The 21803-nt window shown below is 29.8% G+C and overlaps 1 non-coding gene across 1 annotated transcript; it reads right to left on the bottom strand.

Annotated features, from left to right (window-relative positions):
• Positions 1–1818: 1818 nt before the first annotated feature.
• Trnad-guc (transfer RNA aspartic acid (anticodon GUC)) lies at positions 1819–1890 on the bottom strand. Its single transcript has one exon. It is a non-coding gene; the product is annotated as a tRNA-Asp (tRNA).
• Between the last annotated feature and the right edge of the window lie 19913 nt (positions 1891–21803).

Here is a 21803-nt window from a genome sequence, read left to right as displayed (position 1 = left end):
CTCTATTTAAATTGTTCATGATTAAATGAATTGCATCATTTAGACATGAGATCCCTTATGATTACTTTAACCTTGACAACTAAAATAAAAATACAAATCAATTGGTTGCCTAGCAACAGATTTTCTCACATAGTATAACAGCATTGACTTATAATTAGCAACAAAGTTGTTCAGGGCATGACGCTGATGTTTGTGAAAAAAGGCTGGAGATGTGAAAGAACTTACAAGCGACCAGTAGAGCTTGAAGATTTCCAAAAATCACCAGGCGATCTGATTTGATAATGCAAATAAAATATTCGTGATATATCACGATATTATTATCAGGTAAAAAAACTTGGGAATTTTTGTTAATATTTATTTGCATATTTTAACTTTAAAAAAACTGTTTTGTGCTTGTGATAATTAGAAACATTTATTTCATGAATGTCTGTGAGGGCGGAAGGCTGTGGAATAATCTTGTTGCAAAACTACAAGGCCCGTGCGTTTTAGTATTAGTATTGCTCACCCTGAAAATCGTCAGGTTTGAGATAAACCGCCATTATACCATTATATCGTTTTCATGATTGGCGACATCTCTTTAAATGATGATGTCTTCAATCGTCTTCTTTGAAAACCGTCACCAAACAATTAAATCGTCATATCGTAAACTCTTGTCACAAATCGTCATATCGTAAACTCTTGTCACAAATCGCCATATCGTAAACTCTTGTCACAAGAAACCTCCGAGTTCAATCATAGTCCATAAGGAAATGAATAGGCCTACCTGAATGTCTGCCTCTTACAAGTAGGGGCAGACATAAACATGGACACACTCCCTGACTCGAACACATAAGACAAACTTGAACGCATGTTTACACCTGAAGGTTTGCCATGTGGAGCATGAACATAGACATAAACGCAGATATCAAGAAACGAGACATAAACTCGAAGAACACATGTTCATACCTGAAGGTTTGACAGCTAGACATAGTCTCTAGGCAGAGGCGATAGCAAGAGGTAACATCTCCAATTCCATTAAACATCAGTTCATAAAGATGGTCGCTCTGTCCGTCTCTTATCCTCAGGTTAGACAGATACGAGTAGGAGCTAGATGCTATAACAGAGTCTATCTTTTAGCCCGTTGAATTCTATCACGGTTCAGCAATGTCAAGGTCAGATGATAACAAGGAAAGTTGCTATACTGGTGACTTACGAAAGCTTTCACTCCGAGAGGAAGTGGAGAACATAAAGTATGTGTTGTACGAGCCACTTGAACCAACGTTAACATTAGTGAGATATTGAAAGGCAGCATTTTGATGGGGGTATGAGCAGACACCCGAACCATATCTAAAATAGTGAAATACTACTAAAACATTACATATACTACAGTGTTTATGTTAATCAGTAGATGATGATCAGATTAAAGCTTATGAAGTGCAGATATACAAGAATAGTCAGTACTAACCATGATAATAGTAGATATTAAAGTGTACATAATGTTGAATACAATGAAAGTGTACATACGTGAAGAGTTTGCAATTAGTAGAGTAGGAGCGATAGCAGAGTCTATAGCAGTCCTCAACATTGCCCACAACACCTGATGTCTTTATGTTGTTATTACTGTCATCCATGCTTGAGCCAAGGTACATGTACTGAGATGGAATGTGCGAGTACGAGCCCAAATAAATCGTTGAGCCTGCCAAATGTGTTAAAATCTATTTTACAAAAGCAACTAGATTAAAATCCCATGCTAGTTTAAAAACTCAATACAATCACGTGTTAGAAGTCGTATAAAAATACTTGTACAAGAAAAGTTGAAAAAAGGTTAAAAATGAAGCTCTCCGTGACGGGGAATCGAACCCCGGTCTCCCGCGTGACAGGCGGGGATACTTACCACTATACTATCACGGATTTGCTGAGCGTCGTGATTAGGGCTGGATAATTGTCGGAGTGCCCACCTTGAATAATTACCAATTCGTGTATATCAGCATTAGTCATGAATACGCTTCAGCCCACCCTCGCAATACCGGTCAGTCTTGACAGAAGATGGATTAGCTTAGTCAAATATCAATACTCTTATCTACTGTACGGAGTGTGACATAACTAGCCAACAAATACTTAGGCTAGACCAGCCATGCAATCTGAACATTTGATGAGATGTATTCGCATTTCCACTAAGTATGCCGGGGCGCATGTGAACTAAGGGGCGCATGTGAACAAAAGAGTTGCAGAAGAATTGCAAAACAAACCTAGATTTCCACACTTGACCACACCAGTCACAATAGAAGAAATAATCAAGTCTACACAACTAATTAAAACCAGAGGAAAAGGACCGGACTACGACGGCGTACATCCTTCAATGATAAAAAATAGAAGTTTCCAGTTTCAAATTACACTCAAAATCCTGTTTGACAGTATCCTTACCTCAAGCAAGAGGCCATTTTCTAACAATGTAGTAACTTTCTTGCGAAAGCCTGGGAAGAAAGATTACACCACAACAAACAACTATCGTCCAATCACAATAACATCTATATGTGGCAAAATTCTAGAAAGAATAATTGAGCACAGACTTAGAATTCTAACAGAGTCAGAAGACTGGATACCAGAATACCAACATGGATTTCGTAAAAACAGATCTACCTCTACTTACCTATGTCCAATGATAGAAATTCAACACAATCAATAATCTAAACAAAAAGTCGCAGGCCTTTTTATCGACCTACAAAAAGCTTCTGACAGTGTTTGGCACCAAGGAATGCTGTTCAGACTCGCTGAATTAAGAATAAATGGATCCTTCCTTCAATTAATATCTAATTTTCTCACACGACGAACAATCAGAATTAAAGTTAACAACCATCTATCACAGCCAAAACAATGCGAAATAGGATTGCCACAAGGAAGCATATTATCCCCTATACTTTTTATACTTTACACAAGAGACATGCTGAACTCATGGAATGGAACCCCCTTCAATATGCAGATGATTGTTCAGTTATCTGCTCAAGACCAAATGAAAAACTACTATATGAAACAATGGAAAGCAACTGCATGAAGCTCACACACTGGCTAGAACAATGGCGCATGAAAGCAAACTGTTTCAAGACAGATACTATTTGGTTCAACTGCAACCCAAAACAACTTCAAGTCAGCAGAAAAAACATAAACATTACCAATTCTATTAAAGTTTTAGGTTTAACCCTAGACTCTAATTTAACATTCAACACACAAAGAGAAGAATCAAAAGCGATATTGGCCAAAAAATGGAGACTACTTCTCCCGTTTATCAATGCAGGGTTAAAGCCATACTATTCTAAAAAGATACTTCAATCAACCATAATACCGAAAGTGTTTTACAATAGTTTTATTTGGGATAAAAAAGCTGACATCTCTCTCCATAGTTGTTTGAAAGACATAATAGGAGCAAAGACTAATCCCTCAGCGGAAGCACTTCACCATATCACAATCATACCTACAGCTGAGTCTTTAAGCTCCAGAGACATATACACATACTGTAGAATGACAATAGGACAAAGTTATTTCGCAAAAACTTTGTTATATACAAAAAGTAAACTTCAGAAAAAAATACATTCTCACATTGTAAGTCTAAATGGTAGAAACACAACTATAGCAGATATGTCAGCGAGTCCTTTTAAAAAATCCACTATTCGAAAGCAACTATTTGATGATCGACAATGCCCATGGAAAACTCATCTCATTACAGGACACTGTTCCACTGGTTTATTAAAGAACCTAGAATCAGATCATCTGGAGAAAAACCCTATTCCACTTATATTACCAAGGAGACAAATATCAATTTTAACTGGGCTCTTCACAGGCCACACAACCTTACAATATCACTTATATAAACTCAATTTAACATTTACACCAACATGCACATGCCTGGATGAAGACGAAACAGTAGACCATTACCTATACAGATGCAGCAATTACACCAATCTAAGAAAGAAAATATTCCCTAACCCTCACAACTATCAACAGCTGCTAGAATTTGTACATGAAAGCAGCCGATTCACTTGAAAGCATAATTAACCCACTGCAGATAAACTATAGAAGTAAACATCAACGATACTGCAACAGACAGATGGTACAGACCGTATTATAGTCATCCAATTATTAATAACAATCAATCTTGCCACAATCAATACCCATAGAAGATCTATTTTTCAGACCTAAACCCTTGTATATAGTATTAATCAATTTATTTTTGTATAAGTTATCATGCATTACTTATTCGAAGTCATCCTCTCATGTAAATTTTCTTTTAATTTTCACACAAATACTCTCAAACTAAATATGAATTGTTCACTACTATCTTGCATTCAGGATTCTTCTACAGTCTCCGTTTTATTGGATAATATGCCTGCAAATAGAGGCTTTTTGTTATTTTGTTATCAGCAAAATAAAAGATAACTAACTAAGTATGCCTAAGAGACTTATTTACACATATTTGCCTCACCAACAGTTGAGCTGGCACGGATAGCTCGTCTGGTCTTGACCCACTGAGTCAGAAGTGCCCGGGTCGGGCTACCCGACCCGCGGGTCTTCCTATACAAAGACACGGGTAGGTTTATGGCTAAACGAGAGCGATTGTATATCGCTTTTCATGTGCGATTGAAATAGTCGCGCTTAGTCCTAGCGCGGAAGGACCAGGCGAAATAAAAGAAGGTGAGTCAAGACTATATTTTTATGTCTGCAACAATAGTATTTGGACTATAGGTTTCGAAACCTTTTTTGGAAAGAAATAATCAGCATTTCAGCGGTCTATGAGTTAATGAAGAAGCCAGTCACGCAAGGGAAAGACCAAGTTATTTGTACAATATGCGAAAGCAAGTTGAGCTACAAAGAAGGGTCTACCTCAATACTATTGAGGCATTTACAACGAGGGCATCCTGAGGAACTTAAAAGCGCGTCTAAGAACCTTCAATCCAGCAAACTTATTTTATTTTAGTTTCTTTCACTAATACCAGAAGTTTTAGGGAAGTGATGGATTTTTGCTTTCCACTATGCTGGGTTATCTATTTCTATATTTGTAAAGTATTTCTTAACTAGTCTCTTCTTGTTGATTATAATAGCAGAGTTGAAAATAAAATCTGTAATAAAAACACTCTAGCCAAAGTCATGCCATTAATCTATCGCTCATTGAATAGCATTGATCCACCAATGTCTAGCCATAAATTGTAGGTTGCGTCTATAAACCAAGCCACAAAATATAATGATTGGTGTGATAATGGGTTCTTTTATCATAGGTTATTGATGTCACAACATTAGGCTGTAATAGAACTATCTCTTAACCTTAAATGAATAAAAACATCGCGCGTGCTGACCCGGCCCAACTCGATCTTGGCCCTCAGTGCTGACCCTGAGTCTGGCCCGACCCTGCATTCGTTGGTCTTGTTCCAGCTCTAACCAACAGTACTATTTCTATTTGTAAAAACCACGGAGTAGTTCCTGGCATCAAATGGCCTCCCTTATGATACGCTAGACATTGCTGAGTTCCCCGCCTGAATGGCTGAGATTAGTCGAAGCCTGGATTGCTAATTCGGATAACAAATATCTGAAAACTTATTTAAAGATATTGAATATTATTGTCTGTCAAAGGCCTAGAGAAGTTTGATACTGTTCGCATTGCAGCTGTCTCAGCTTTATGAGGAGTTGTCTGCCTCTGAATGAGTTTTCTATTTCACTTTATTAACTGCAAAACAAAATCTTTCATATCACCTGTTACAACAGGGTAAAATATATTTGACCAGGCTTCGGGTTTTTTAAAGGGTGTTTTTAAGGTATTATAACTTTTAATCATGAGGATGCAAAGAATTAAAATACCAGGATTTTGGTAACGTAAACAGCCCGATTCTAGAATTTAAATGGTTTAGGTAACACAAATGGATATAATAATTTAAGGTAGTTAATAGCATGATAAAATAATTACAGATATATAGAATCTTTTACGCACATGAAACAAAAACTTCACAAAATTTTTTATGTTATGGGGAAGTTACATTATAAGAGGTATACGTTATACTGTATAGGAGCGTCTACTGTATTTGAACGCTTTATAAATTTGTCGATAGTAATGAACTAGGCTATATAGGCTATATATATGTATTATATGCATATATATAATATATATACATATTATACATTTACGGAATGTAAGCATGGTGCAATTTCGATGCGCAGCTTTGATGACCTTCAAAAACAAATGCCTACGCTTGGTAAGCAAATAGTTTTTGGTAGAAGCAAGCACAAAGTCTATTCTTAGAACTATATGGATGATATAACACTCAGATGATAAAAGATTCAGATGATCCGATACAAGCCAATGTTGAATATAGAACCTGGTGACTCCAAATATTAAATATTTGTGATTGTAAAGCCAACACACTTGAAGTATTGGCTAGATAGCATATTTTAAACAGTCTTCTTTTTTCCACAGTTGAAGGTGATGATTTTTGCTAACTTAACATGACAAAACCTAGACGTCAACATCTATTTGGCATAGATAAGATTAATGTATTAAACATAGCATTTATCCTTTGCCAAAAAACTTGTTTGTAGTATAAAGTATGACTGTGACGGTGTATGCAGGTTGTTACAGAAAGTCCGTATGATTGAACCTTCAGCATATGTTGCTTAAACTTTAGAAATTAAGCCTAAAAATAGTTTTGTATATTCAGAATATCCACTTCCTAAACACTAAAAAACAGGAAATTTAACAAACTACTTGTATCAATTTATTTTTCATGTACATACGATAGCACTGCTGCATCACCCATACATAAACCCATGCAAGTTCAAAATCCAACTGACAACTCTTTGGAGTGCTCCATTGTTTTACTCATATACCAAGATTTAATTCCACTTGCCTGGATATTAGTACAAAAATAACCTAAAAAATTATGTTAATCTTAGAGATTTTACAGAATAGTATAATAATACAAATAGAATAATATATAATAATACAATAAATGTGATTTTGTGCTTCAAGAGGTAAAATTTCATATTTCACAACCCATGTTGAAGTCAATAGAAGCTTATCACATTAAAGAGGCTTGTCTTATGAGAACCTGAAAATACTTTGATGAAGGAAATCAGTGATACTAAGGCAACAGGTCAAATTACATGGGTCTGCTAGGTTAACATTCAAACTGTAGGTTGCTACAGTTAGCGAAGCTATTCATTCAAGTATCATATAACTTCAGGTAAGTTATTTTAAAGTAAATTTCAAACTGTAGAAGTTGGATACAAATTACCACAAACAAATTGGTATCTCTATAAATCCATTGCAACAAATAAAGCCCGAAAGCTGAACATGTTTTCCCTTTGATAACCAGAAACCACATCCCTCAAGTACTACCATATTTGACCTTCCTCATAAAATAGTCTATGTTATTCTATATTTCAAAAATATTATAATTTTATCCTTTGTGTTCCTTTAAAAATCTTTTCTGCACGTATATCTGTAAAACATCCTTATCAAAAAATTTATTTTACTAAAGGTCATAAATGACAGCAATCCCAATATTAAGAGACATAAATAAGTCAGCTAAATATAAAAATAACTTGGCTACACGGAATTTTTACTTCAAATACTTTTTTAAGAGAAGGCAACTCCTTTAGAACAACGTATTTGAAAGAGAACAACTCGAGTCTAAATTTTAAGTTCTCCTATCTTATCTTAAAAGTTTTAAGATTAGGCCACAATAAATAAATGCAATTTAGTGGTCTCTTTTAGAGGTGAAGATAAGCACAAGATATCCCCAAATGTCATACAATATATTACCTGAGCTTGATTGTACGACAAAGTAAGAAGTGTAGCCTGAATTTTCTTGTCGACTGAGAGACGCGACATTGAGACTCCCGGAGTCATAAGGAACTATGCAGTTATTTGATCCATAGCTGAAAGAAAAAGCTTAAGGAGTTAGTTCTAGCTTTGAGGGATACTATTTATATTAATCCACAGCGTAAGCTCATGAGAAAGGTTGAATAGACATGCTTGAGGGTGTTCCTTCAACTTTCTATCGGAAATAGAGGAAGTAAAATTTTATATATTGATTTAAATTTTAAAAAATGGAAACATAAGAAACTGACTAACAGCTTTGACAATAGACTCGTGTAAAACATTCATTAGAGTTACATAAAATGCTCTTGTCAAGTACCTGAGAGTTCCCTAAACTGTTTTTGTCAAGTACCTGAGTGTTCCCTAGAATGTTCTTGTCAAGTACCTAAGAGTTACCTAGAATGTTCTTGTCAAGTACCTGAGAGTTACCTAGAATGTTCATGTCAAGTACCTGAGAGTTACCTACAATGTTCATGTCAAGTACATGAGAGTTACCTAGATTGCTCATTTCAAGTACCTGAGAGTTACCTAGAATGTTCATGTCAAGTACCTGAGAGTTACCTAGAATGCTCATGTCAAGTACCTGAGAGTTACCCAGAAGATAACATAGGTACTTAAAACAAGGTCTAAGGTCTAATAAAACATGAATTATTTCATGTTTGTTAATTATTATATCTTTACATAAGAAGTTGCGAGTTAAGCTCACCTGAATGCTACACATCTGCCAGAGTTGAGCAGATAGCAGATAGTAGAACAGTCAGTATTGCTGTCAGCATAGATCTGGAAGTTGGCATTAGCATCAGTATATGAGCTGCCGGCAAAGCCTATACTATTGCTGACTGTTGCATAGCTGCCAGAATCAAGCATGCCATATCCTGAACAAGTTGAAACAAGTTTCGTTAGCAGAATCAGAGATCGTTAGCAGTTAGAGTTCATCAGCAGTATATAAAGTTAGAGATATCATGCAGTATAAAAAACTCGTATGAGTTGCAAGGAATATGCATAACTCTAAACCATTTCTATAAAGCTTCTTTCTTGACAAAATAACCTAAAAATAATCAACTTCAATAAAAAAAGTTTTACATATCTTAAGAGGTTTATTCAAGTCCTTCTGGTATAAATGTTTTTGCGGTTATGACATCACATAGCAATAGCTATCTTTGTTTTTATTTATTTATTTTCTGTGGCACCAATAAAACACTTTTTCTATAAAAAATACTATGAAATGCCCAATAAAAAAATTATACAAAGACACAGATGAAAAAAGTTGTAGTATTTTATCAATTTACTGCAATGAGTAGCAAATCAAACATTGTTACACAAATTGACAGGTTTTTCGATTGTTTGATGAATTGAACTTTAAGTTTTTTTGAAAATATGAGAGTAAAACAAACTGAACAAGCGGCCATCGCTAGCACATCTCAAAGGTTATTAGTAAACTTATCCAATCATAGCTCATTAGACGGTACAGTAGGTACAACTAAATGCAACACAGGAGCTAAATAAGTCATTTATACAGCCTAAAGTTATTGACACAGACGTAACATGACCAAAAGCATATTAATAGTTAAATGTTTCTTGATTGGCAGAACTTGACAGCTGCATACTTAGCTCGCGAAATTGTTTTAATGCTCATACAAATGCAAGGGTTGACTTATCTTACCTGTTAGTAGATATGTGGTGTAGTGGGAGACCGGAGTGGAGCTGAGGTCATCCATAGCTGATGTCAGTGGAACGTAACAGACATCAGAATAATGACTGAAATTTGGAATACATTAGAAACCTAATTATTGAATACAACAGGATCCATAATTGTTAACTGTTTGATTGTATTGATTGTAATAATGCATTCGTAACAAATGTTCAACTAGAGAAAACATTTTAAATTGCAGCTCTTATTTTAGTAATTAGTTTTTACTGTAATAAAAGTTGCATGTATTTCGAATGTTAGGAAAAAAGTTTCGATGGTACAGGGTTTAAACTAATTACATCAAGGTTGACAACCCATCGCTCTAACCCCTGCGTCAATCAATCTCATTCCAACCCTTTGGAATAATTTTTCAAGTGGTTATTTTCTGTGTGTGATAGGCACACCTGACAATCTCTCAGAGCAAACTTGACTGCCAAGGTACTAATTTGGTATAATATTTTGCTAAGTACCGAAAGAGAAAATGATGCTAGCGAGACAACCACCAAAACGTGAGTACAATTTTCAGTAACACAAATTCAGTTACTGATATTGGACTGACTTTGAAATACGTTTCACTGTCTTTATTTAAAAAGAGGAGAAATCTTCTCTGAAAAATTTGCATCTTTCTGACCGAATGATTGGTAACCCTCAACATTTTACAAAGCTGCATCAGTTTAACAGAAGCAGACCAATAACGGAGAACTTTCATAATTTAGAATTAACTTGTTTCAATACTCAACCACTTTAGCGGTTTGTTTCTATATCCCAAACTCAAACTAAAGAGTTCCATTTTTTAATCTTGTAATCATTTTATACCTCCGACTGAAAAGCTGCAATTTATAAAAATACTAAAAAAACATTAAACATTCCATAAATGTAAACAACAAGAATTTTTCAGTTTTGTAGAATTTGACTTCTGCCAAATTCTTAATAAGCGCAAATCAAAATTTCGAACTAGAAGTTCAGTTAGACTTTCATTTATCATTTAATATAAGTATTTAATATAAGTATTTAATATAAGTATTTAATATAAGTATTTAATATAAGTATTTAATATAAGTATTTAATATAAGTATTTAAAATAAGTATTTAATATAAGTATTTAATATAAGTATTTAATATAAGTATTTAATATAAGTAATTAATATAAGTATTTAATATAAGTATTTAATATAAGTATTTAATATAAGTATTTAATATAGGTATTTAATATAAGTATTTAATTTAAGTATTTAATTTAAGTATTTAATTTAAGTATTTAATTTAAGTATTTAATATAAGTATTTAATATAAGTATTTAATATAAGTATTTAATATAAGTATTTAATATAAGTATTTAATTTAAGTATTTAATATAAGTATTTAATATAAGTATTTAATATAGGTATTTAATATAAGTATTTAATTTAAGTATTTAATTTAAGTATTTAATATAAGTATTTAATATAAGTATTTAATATAGGTATTTAATATAAGTATTTAATTTAAGTATTTAATTTAAGTATTTAATTTAAGTATTTAATTTAAGTATTTAATATAAGTATTTAATATAAGTATTTAATATAAGTATTTAATATAAGTATTTAATATAAGTATTTAATTTAAGTATTTAATATAAGTATTTAATATAAGTATTTAATATAGGTATTTAATATAAGTATTTAATTTAAGTATTTAATTTAAGTATTTAATTTAAGTATTTAATTTAAGTATTTAATTTAAGTATTTAATTTAAGTATTTAATATAAGTATTTAATATAAGTATTTAATATAAGTATTTAATATAAGTATTTAATTTAATTATTTAATATAAGTATTTAATATAAGTATTTAATATAAGTATTTAATATAAGTATTTAATATAAGTATTTAATATAAGTATTTAATATAAGTATTTAATATAAGTATTTAATATAAGTATTTAATATAAGTATTTAATATAAGTATTTAATATAAGTATTTAATATAAGTAATTAATATAAGTATTTAATATAAGTATTTAATATAAGTATTTAATATAAGTATTTAATATAAGTATTTAATATAAGTATTTAATATAAGTATTTAATATAAGTATTTAATATAAGTAATTAATATAAGTATTTAATATAAGTATTTAATATAAGTATTTAATATAAGTATTTAATATAAGTATTTAATATAAGTATTTAATATAAGTATTTGATTTAAGTATTTGATATAAGTATTTGATATAAGTATTTGATATAAGTATTTGATATAAGTATTTGATATAAGTATTTGATATAAGTATTTGATATAAGTATTTGATATAAGTATTTGATATAAGTATTTGATATAAGTATTTGATATAAGTATTTGATATAAGTATTTGATATAAGTATTTGATATAAGTATTTGATATAAGTATTTGATATAAGTATTTGATATAAGTATTTGATATAAGTATTTGATATAAGTATTTGATATAAGTATTTGATATAAGTATTTGATATAAGTATTTGATATAAGTATTTGATATAAGTATTTGATATAAGTATTTGATATAAGTATTTGATATAAGTATTTGATATAAGTATTTGATATAAGTATTTGATATAAGTATTTGATATAAGTATTTGATATAAGTATTTGATATAAGTATTTGATATAAGTATTTAATATAAGTATTTAATATAAGTATTTAATTTAAGTATTTAATATAAGTATTTAATATAAGTATTTAATATAAGTATTTAATATAAGTATTTAATATAAGTATTTAATATAAGTATTTAATATAATTATTTAATATAAGTATTTAATATAAGTGTTTAATTTAAGTATTTAATTTAAGTATTTAATATAAGTATTTAATATAAGTATTTAATATAAGTATTTAATATAAGTATTTAATATAAGTATTTAATTTAAGTATTTAATATAAGTATTTAATATAAGTATTTAATATAAGTATTTGATTTAAGTATTTGATATAAGTATTTGATATAAGTATTTGATATAAGTATTTGATATAAGTATTTGATATAAGTATTTGATATAAGTATTTGATATAAGTATTTGATATAAGTATTTGATATAAGTATTTGATATAAGTATTTGATATAAGTATTTGATATAAGTATTTGATATAAGTATTTGATATAAGTATTTGATATAAGTATTTGATATAAGTATTTGATATAAGTATTTGATATAAGTATTTGATATAAGTATTTGATATAAGTATTTGATATAAGTATTTGATATAAGTATTTGATATAAGTATTTGATATAAGTATTTGATATAAGTATTTGATATAAGTATTTGATATAAGTATTTGATATAAGTATTTGATATAAGTATTTGATATAAGTATTTGATATAAGTATTTGATATAAGTATTTGATATAAGTATTTGATATAAGTATTTGATATAAGTATTTAATATAAGTATTTAATATAAGTATTTATTATAAGTATTTAATATAAGTATTTAATACAAGTACTTAATATAAGTATTTAATATAAGTATTTAATATAAGTATTTAATTTAAGTATTTAATATAAGTATTTAATTTAAGTATTTAATTTAAGTATTTAATATAAGTATTTAATTTAAGTATTTAATATAAGTATTTAATATAAGTATTTAATATAAGTATTTAATATAAGTATTTAATTTAAGTATTTAATATAAGTATTTAATTTAAGTATTTAATATAAGTATTTAATATAAGTATTTAATATAAGTATTTAATATAAGTATTTAATTTAAGTATTTAATATAAGTATTTTATATAAGTATTTAATATAAGTATTTAATATAAGTATTTAATTTAAGTATTTGATATAAGTATTTGATATAAGTATTTGATATAAGTATTTGATATAAGTATTTGATATAAGTATTTGATATAAGTATTTGATATAAGTATTTGATATAAGTATTTGATATAAGTATTTGATATAAGTATTTGATATAAGTATTTGATATAAGTATTTGATATAAGTATTTGATATAAGTATTTGATATAAGTATTTGATATAAGTATTTGATATAAGTATTTGATATAAGTATTTGATATAAGTATTTAATATAAGTATTTAATATAAGTATTTAATATAAGTATTTAATTTAAGTATTTAATATAAGTATTTAATATAAGTATTTAATATAAGTATTTAATATAAGTATTTAATATAAGTATTTAATATGAGTATTTAATATAAGTATTTAATATAAGTGTTTAATTTAAGTATTTAATTTAAGTATTTAATATAAGTATTTAATATAAGTATTTAATATAAGTATTTAATATAAGTATTTAATTTAAGTATTTGATATAAGTATTTAATATAAGTATTTAATTTAAGTATTTGATATAAGTATTTGATATAAGTATTTGATATAAGTATTTGATATAAGTATTTGATATAAGTATTTGATATAAGTATTTGATATAAGTATTTGATATAAGTATTTGATATAAGTATTTGATATAAGTATTTGATATAAGTATTTGATATAAGTATTTGATATAAGTATTTGATATAAGTATTTGATATAAGTATTTGATATAAGTATTTGATATAAGTATTTGATATAAGTATTTGATATAAGTATTTGATATAAGTATTTGATATAAGTATTTGATATAAGTATTTGATATAAGTATTTGATATAAGTATTTGATATAAGTATTTGATATAAGTATTTGATATAAGTATTTGATATAAGTATTTGATATAAGTATTTGATATAAGTATTTAATATAAGTATTTAATTTAAGTATTTAATATAAGTATTTAATATAAGTATTTAATATAAGTATTTAATATAAGTATTTAATTTAAGTATTTGATATAAGTATTTGATATAAGTATTTGATATAAGTATTTGATATAAGTATTTGATATAAGTATTTGATATAAGTATTTGATATAAGTATTTGATATAAGTGTTTGATATAAGTGTTTGATATAAGTGTTTGATATAAGTATTTGATATAAGTATTTGATATAAGTATTTGATATAAGTATTTGATATAAGTATTTGATATAAGTATTTGATATAAGTATTTGATATAAGTATTTGATATAAGTATTTGATATAAGTATTTGATATAAGTATTTGATATAAGTATTTGATATAAGTATTTGATATAAGTATTTGATATAAGTATTTGATATAAGTATTTGATATAAGTATTTAATATAAGTATTTAATATAAGTATTTAATTTAAGTATTTTTAATGAACATTTTAACTTCAGCAACATTTGAACTGAGTTGTGGCTACAAGAGACATAGCCTATGGCCCAAGAGACATGGCCTATGACCCAAGAGACATAGCCTATGGACCCTAACAGTAAAAACTGAATTGGAGAAAGCCCGTGTACCTGAAGAAAGTACATTGTCCGCTGTTTCTCATGAGGCAGGTGGTGTAACAGTCCTGTGAACTGGTTACTCCAGTCATTTTATAGTTGGTAAGTGTGTCTGTGTAAGTACTGCCAACATGAAATATGGCATGACTTACACCGGTGTACGTGGGCATGGATGCTGTATAGCCTGTAACATTAAAAGTATTCCTGTGTACAGTAGTAGAGCTTTATGTAACACAATGTATTGATAAACAAAATCAACCAACTCTGAGCCGACTGGCTCCTTTTAAGAGAGAACGTGTATTCATTTATTCCTCAAGTAAAATATATGGTGATAGTTTTACCTACTAGAATTTGAAAAATATAAAAAGAGAACAAATAATTAGTAATTAGAATCCTACAAATAAAAATCTCTAATAGTATAAAAAAATTTGATTATAATTCAAGAAGAATGAAACAAAGTAACTACTAATAAAACTGTACATCCACAACCAATATTAAACTTCACCAGACTTTAAACTCTATAGTGTATGAAGGATGGGGTAGGGCTAAATACAAAAACGGAAAGAGTTCAACGCAAAGAAATTATGAAGAAATGATATAAATAAAGTTGGCATCAGACAACCTAAAGTGACTAAAGAAACAGAAAACGGCTAAAAGACATTCTATAATCCTCTCCACTTTTAACTTGGCTGGAGTTAACAAAGGTACAACAAAGCTGCAAAGCGAGAGCTATGCTAAAATGAGACTGTTGTGCCAGACTTATATCATAGCATACTGATAAAATATAATATTTAATCTCCACTAAACTATGCATGAAGTTACTGTATTAATTAGATATCTAAAGATACTTTGATACTCTTTGTCTGGAGAAGCATGTGTGTGGCAGCTGCATGTGAATCAGCAGTATGTATATTATAGATACATATGCTGACAAGTAATCTTCTTGTTCAATTGTCATTTCACACAAATATTATTAACTAATGTATCACAGCTCTTTTTTGCAAGCCAGTGAAACGCAGCACTATTCAATTAAAAACTTTTCACCAGACTCCAGAGTTCAAAATAAGTTATTTGCGCACATGCAAATACAACTAAACTGGTCACATTAACAACTTAGCATTATGTTGCGATAACTCATTACATTTACATTACAATAAGTCTGCATGAATATAGTACATACATAAAACAACTGCATGTTTGGTAAATAGTTTCTTAGTCTCAGCACTTACCATCTTTGAAGACGACAGCGGTGGCTCCACTCATGGTTACTTCACTCAGCCCATCTATGTTATAGTCTCCCGTCTGGTAGGAAGGCACGTAACACTTGTGGTCTGAACTCGAGTAGCTGCAGAGAAACATCAGCAAAGAATAAACATCATGAAAAGCTGAAGAACATGCAGTAGTTGTTTAAAATCGATAGATAAAATATTTAGCTGATATATCTTCAATAGCTGATATATAAATTTAATTGAGAATTTACTAAAATCATTTGTTAAACACTACAAATGCTTGTCATGAGTTGATCAACTTTGGGAATTTGATTTAAACCAGATATTATTCAAATAGATATAAAATTAAGGTTTCATGTTCTACAAAATTTTTTAAAGATTTAGATACACCGATAACCGTACAATATTTTGTATTATGAAATATCTATAAAAAGATTGAACACAAAATATTTACAGATGCAAGAAATGAAGGTTTTATTTGTTACCTGCAGCAGAAGTTGACCTTTAGTTATTTGCTGCTGGCAGCACAAGTTAGCTTTAATTTGTTGGTTGAAGCCAGCAAGAGCTGACCACACCATATCTTGGAAAGTTACTACCAAGTGCGTTATTAAACTATTAGACATGTTTTAGCCATGAAATTACTTTTTTTGTAGTTATTTTCTTCAACCATTAAATAATTTTTTTCACTAGCTGTAAATTGAAAAAATCTAATACTTTTATGAAGTTAAAGAATTGAGAAATTTATCCGAATATGGCTGTCCTATCAACTCAACTACAAAAAAATATCTGAATACTTGACCACTTATACTGGAAGTGTGTTACTTATATCTATTCTAGTCTAAGAATCTGCAGAGCAGTCATAAGGTAACAAAAAGGCTAGCATAATTTACTTCAAGTAAGGCCACAGTCTTGACTGCAATGCGTAAATATCATGTTTATATCATGACTTTATTGAAATAGAATACGAACAATTCAATTTTACTGTTAGGAGCCATATGTCTCTTGTAACCACAATTCAGTTGAAATATTGCTGAAGGTGAAAAATTCATTTAAAGTATTTATATTTCAAATATATGAAAATCTAACAACTTTATGGTTCTAAATTTTGTTTTGCGCTTAATAAAAACTTGACAGAAGTCGAACTCTACTGAAGAAAACTATTGTTTTCTTCAGTAGAGTTATTTATGAAACATTTATAAAACATTTCATGTTTTTTAGTATTTTTATAAATTGTACTTTTAGAATGAATCTTTAATTTTTAAATTATCACTTTTTAGAATTCTCATCTCATCACAGCAAATAAAGTTAACAAACGCATGCATGAGCGTGATGTACATACAAATGAGCTATGCTATTATGAAGTGTTCTCTCTCGAGCTAATAGTCAAGCGCTCTTCAAATGTTAAATGAAGGCTTGAAAGAGCCCCATGAAAAACCCGACTATCTGAATTATTGCGGGGCGGTGGCGTTGGCCACCGACCATGGTGACAAAATACCGGTAACTAGAATATTTTGGGCACAGAAGCTACATAAGACTGGATGCTATTTTTACATTCTCCAGTGATGATCGAATCACCAATCTGCCACTTGCCAGTCTAGAGCACAAATACAATATATACTATTATTTTCTACTAACTGACAGATCAGGGTTAGGAAAAGCTACTAACAACCATAACTCGTCATACATGTAGCAGATAAGAGCAGGTTCTATAGGTGAATGGACAAAGCCATGTGTCTATCTGACAGTTTATTCGCTGAATATTAATAAACCTTTAATTTTGCTATGATTTTTTCAGATAAGTCTGTTTTAAAATTATAAACAGGAAATAGCTGTGAAATTATTCAAAAAATTGAAAAATGTAATTAAAGATATTCAGACATAAATAATTATATTAAATGTATTACATATATGTAGACAGGTCACCTGTAGGTCAATTTAGCTCCATTGTTCTTCACAAGAGCCAGTTTGAAGCAGTCGTTGCTGCTCGCCACTCCAGATATCTGGTAGTTGTCAGAGGAAGCGTAGGACGCCCCTCGGTGCAGGATTCGATTGGTCAAGGAGAAATATGATTGCGTTGAAATGTCGATGTTCGAATCTAAAGGAGCCATAACTCTCTTACCAACTAAATATGTCAGATATTAGCAGGTGAACTGTAGTAACACTCTGACTGAGGTTTGCACGTTTCAGTTAGTAATAAAATTATACTTCATTTTACTTAGTTTAATAACTCGCAGAGAAACGTAAACATTTTAGAGGTTAAAGGTTAACTGACAGCACAAATCTTTATTATTTATTTTATTTATTTAACTTTTTATTGCATTAACAATAGCGGATAGTATTAAAGATTGGTATTTGAATAATATGTGTAATTTCAACCAAATACAAGGTTTTATCAACATTCTAAAGCCATGAAAATGGATAGAAAGATTTTTGATCTTTGCATAATATTGATTGAAAACAGAGATATGCGCTAATTTTTGAACCATATTACCTAAAAATTATTCATTCAACGTCCTAATTTATGAAAGCAGAGCACGTGTAAATAAGTTTTTTAACAGACGACTTCAAGAATAGTTGGTTTTTACGGACAATCATTTAAATTTTCTATTTGTCTGAAGAGAAAAATTTCACGCTAGCACAATCCACAAGATGTATGTACACGCACGATGATTGGTGAAATTCTATAACCACTTGAAAGTTAATTCTGTATGTATAAATATGGCGCGACTTTCAGTTTGTGGAAACTGCTTCCATCCTGCATGATAAATACTTGTCATGTTTAATAACCAAAGCATGGTGACTAGATGTAACCATGGTGACTAGATGAGGAAAAATGCATTAGAAAGACAGCTAACAAACGTGATTTTGTCTCTGGTTCACGCGTTGGCTAGTCATCAGCATTAAAACTGTATACCATACGGCAATGTTTGGCTGAAAAACGACCTCTTCATGTTGCAGATTGGAGTTTGCATCACAAGATGTTTTTGTCTTCAAAACTGGATTTTTGTTTATCTTAATATTTTGTTTATTAAAATTATCGCTAAACAAAAAATATCTGAATCATACTGGTATATATACCAATATATTAAAGATATAATATAATATTAAGATATAGTATAATATTATATGTAATTATAATTTCATCATGCTGTCAGTTAACATTTAGTATTGCTCAATAAAAATGCTAGCTCAAAAAGTGTGAAAATCTTTCTATTCTACAACTTTTTTTGATGTTTGAAATAATACTTCAGAAATTTGTCATAAAACTAAGTACATAAGCGAAAATGATTGATACTACTCCAAATATCTTTTGCTGTGTGGTTTTACAACACTTGTATTTTTGACTATAATGTTATATCTCCTACCCTTTCGTCAGAGTTGATGAACACACAAATAATAACAATTTATTATATTATATTTCCCCTGGTATAAAGCTATTTCAATGGTTTCTCACAAGCTAATTAAGCAAATTGAATATGTTCTAAATACAATTTAATCTTTAGACAAAATGAGGTAGAGAGTTGTTTGAAAGTGAAACATTAGACAAAATGAATAAAGCATTTAAATAAGCAAATAAGAAAATTTTCTACCTAATGACATTTAACTATCAAACATTACGATATGATAGCGGGTTCATTCAAAGAGAAAACAATTACTGTTTTCAAAAGCAGCAAAAACTTATACCTGCAATAATTGAAATATGGATCCATGCAATACAGAAGTGCTGGCATCACTTACCACTTTCCAAGAAGAGGTAGGTATCAAATGACGTATCTATAGATTCAGTCATGTCAGAAATGTCTGTCATACTCGAATCGATTGGAAAGAAGCAAATCTTGGATGATGCAGAAAAACTGGAAGAAAATTGTCACAAGTCTCGTAATTGTGTGAAGCATTTTCAGTAATATAGTGTTTAGTAAATTTTAGAAGTTGGGAAAAAAGTTTCCATGGTACAGGATTGAAACTAAAGACATCCAGGTTAACAATCCATCGCTCTAACCTCTGCACCAATCAATCTCATTCCAAAATTTTGAAACAAATATTCAAATACAGTCAAACATGGATAACTCACCCACGGATAGCTCGAACACATGGTTAACTCAAACGGTTTCTTTGGTCCGTTCCCATATAATGATAAATTACTATAGATAACTGGAACTCAACACTGTTAATTCGAACTGCTTTTTTCCCAACGGCTACCGAAACGGTTGTTATCGCTTTAGAAAATCACTTTATTCCAAGCCATAGAGGTAAACCTCAACTTCTCGTAATTCATAAGCGTCGTTATTACCATCATCAGCAAAATGTTTTTGTCAACGACTTTTCTAAAGGTTTGGTGAAATTTGATTTATTTTAAACATCCGCTTAGCGATCGCCCTTCGGAAGCAAGGTAAAGTGAGGTAATCTTTGCATAAACTTCAAGAAAGATCGGCAAAATTGATCGTGGGTAAAACGCTCAAAAGAAAAAGATGTCTTTTCTTTTGAGCATTTCAACAACGATCAAGTTTTGCCAATGTCAATCTAAAAAACGTCCTGGCAATAACATCACTTCAAACAACAAACCAATCTCAAGTGATAGAAAAATCACTATACTTTTTGATAAAAACGTTTTAAACTTTACATTAGAAGCATTTAATTTGAAACAAGCTATTTGTGCTTTTGATTTATATTATAGTTTGTATATGTAAATGTATCCACTAATAAATAAGTAAATACATGGACTTGTGACAGTGCTCTGATAACTTGGACGCTCTGATAATTCGAACACTTTCGCTCGGTCACGTGAAGTTCGAGTTATCCATGTTTGACTGTAGTTATTTTCTGTGTGTTGTGGGCACACATGACCATCTCTCACAGCACACTAGACTACCAGGATACTAGTATATATAACAGAGATACCTCTATATGTTATACAGCTACTTATTCTCTGTACTTTATCAGCATACCTGACAATCTCTCACAGCACACTAGACTACCAGGGTACTAGTATATATAACAGAGATACCTTTATACGTTATACAGCTACTTATTCTCTGTACTTTATCAGCATACCTGACAATCTCTCACAGCACACTAGACTACCAGGGTACTAGTATATATAATAGAGATACTTCTATACGTCATACAGCTACCTATGCTCTGTACTTTATCAGCACACATGACAATCTCTCACAGTACACTAGACTACCAGGGTACTAGTATATATAGTAGAGATACCTCTATATGTTATACAGCTACTTATTCTCTGTACTTTATCAGGACGCATGACAATCTCTCACAGCACACTAGACTACCAAGGTACTAGTATACGTATATAATAGACACACCTCTATATGTTATACAGCTACTTATTCTCTGTACTTTATCAGCCCACATGACTATCTCTTACAGCACACTAGACTACCAGGGTACTAGTTAAGTATAGCGTAGTATATTTCGCTAAGTACCAAAAGAAACAATGATGCTAGTAAGACAACCGTCAAAACCTGAGTACAATTTTCTGTAACACAAATTCAGTTTTTGAGTTTGGACTGACTTTAAAATGACTATATGGTAATAAAGTTTTTAGTACAAAACAAAAACATTACAAAAGAGTTTTATAAACAAGTTCACCTTCTAGCTTATTTAAACAGAGGCCACAGTTGTCTTTTGCTCTTTAAACGCGCCGTGTAAGTGATAGGGCTCCTAGTAAAAATGAT

Source organism: Watersipora subatra, chromosome 10 (assembly GCF_963576615.1).
Source record: "Watersipora subatra chromosome 10, tzWatSuba1.1, whole genome shotgun sequence".
Taxonomy (NCBI): domain Eukaryota; kingdom Metazoa; phylum Bryozoa; class Gymnolaemata; order Cheilostomatida; family Watersiporidae; genus Watersipora; species Watersipora subatra.
This window is presented reverse-complemented; position numbering and strand designations above follow the sequence as displayed.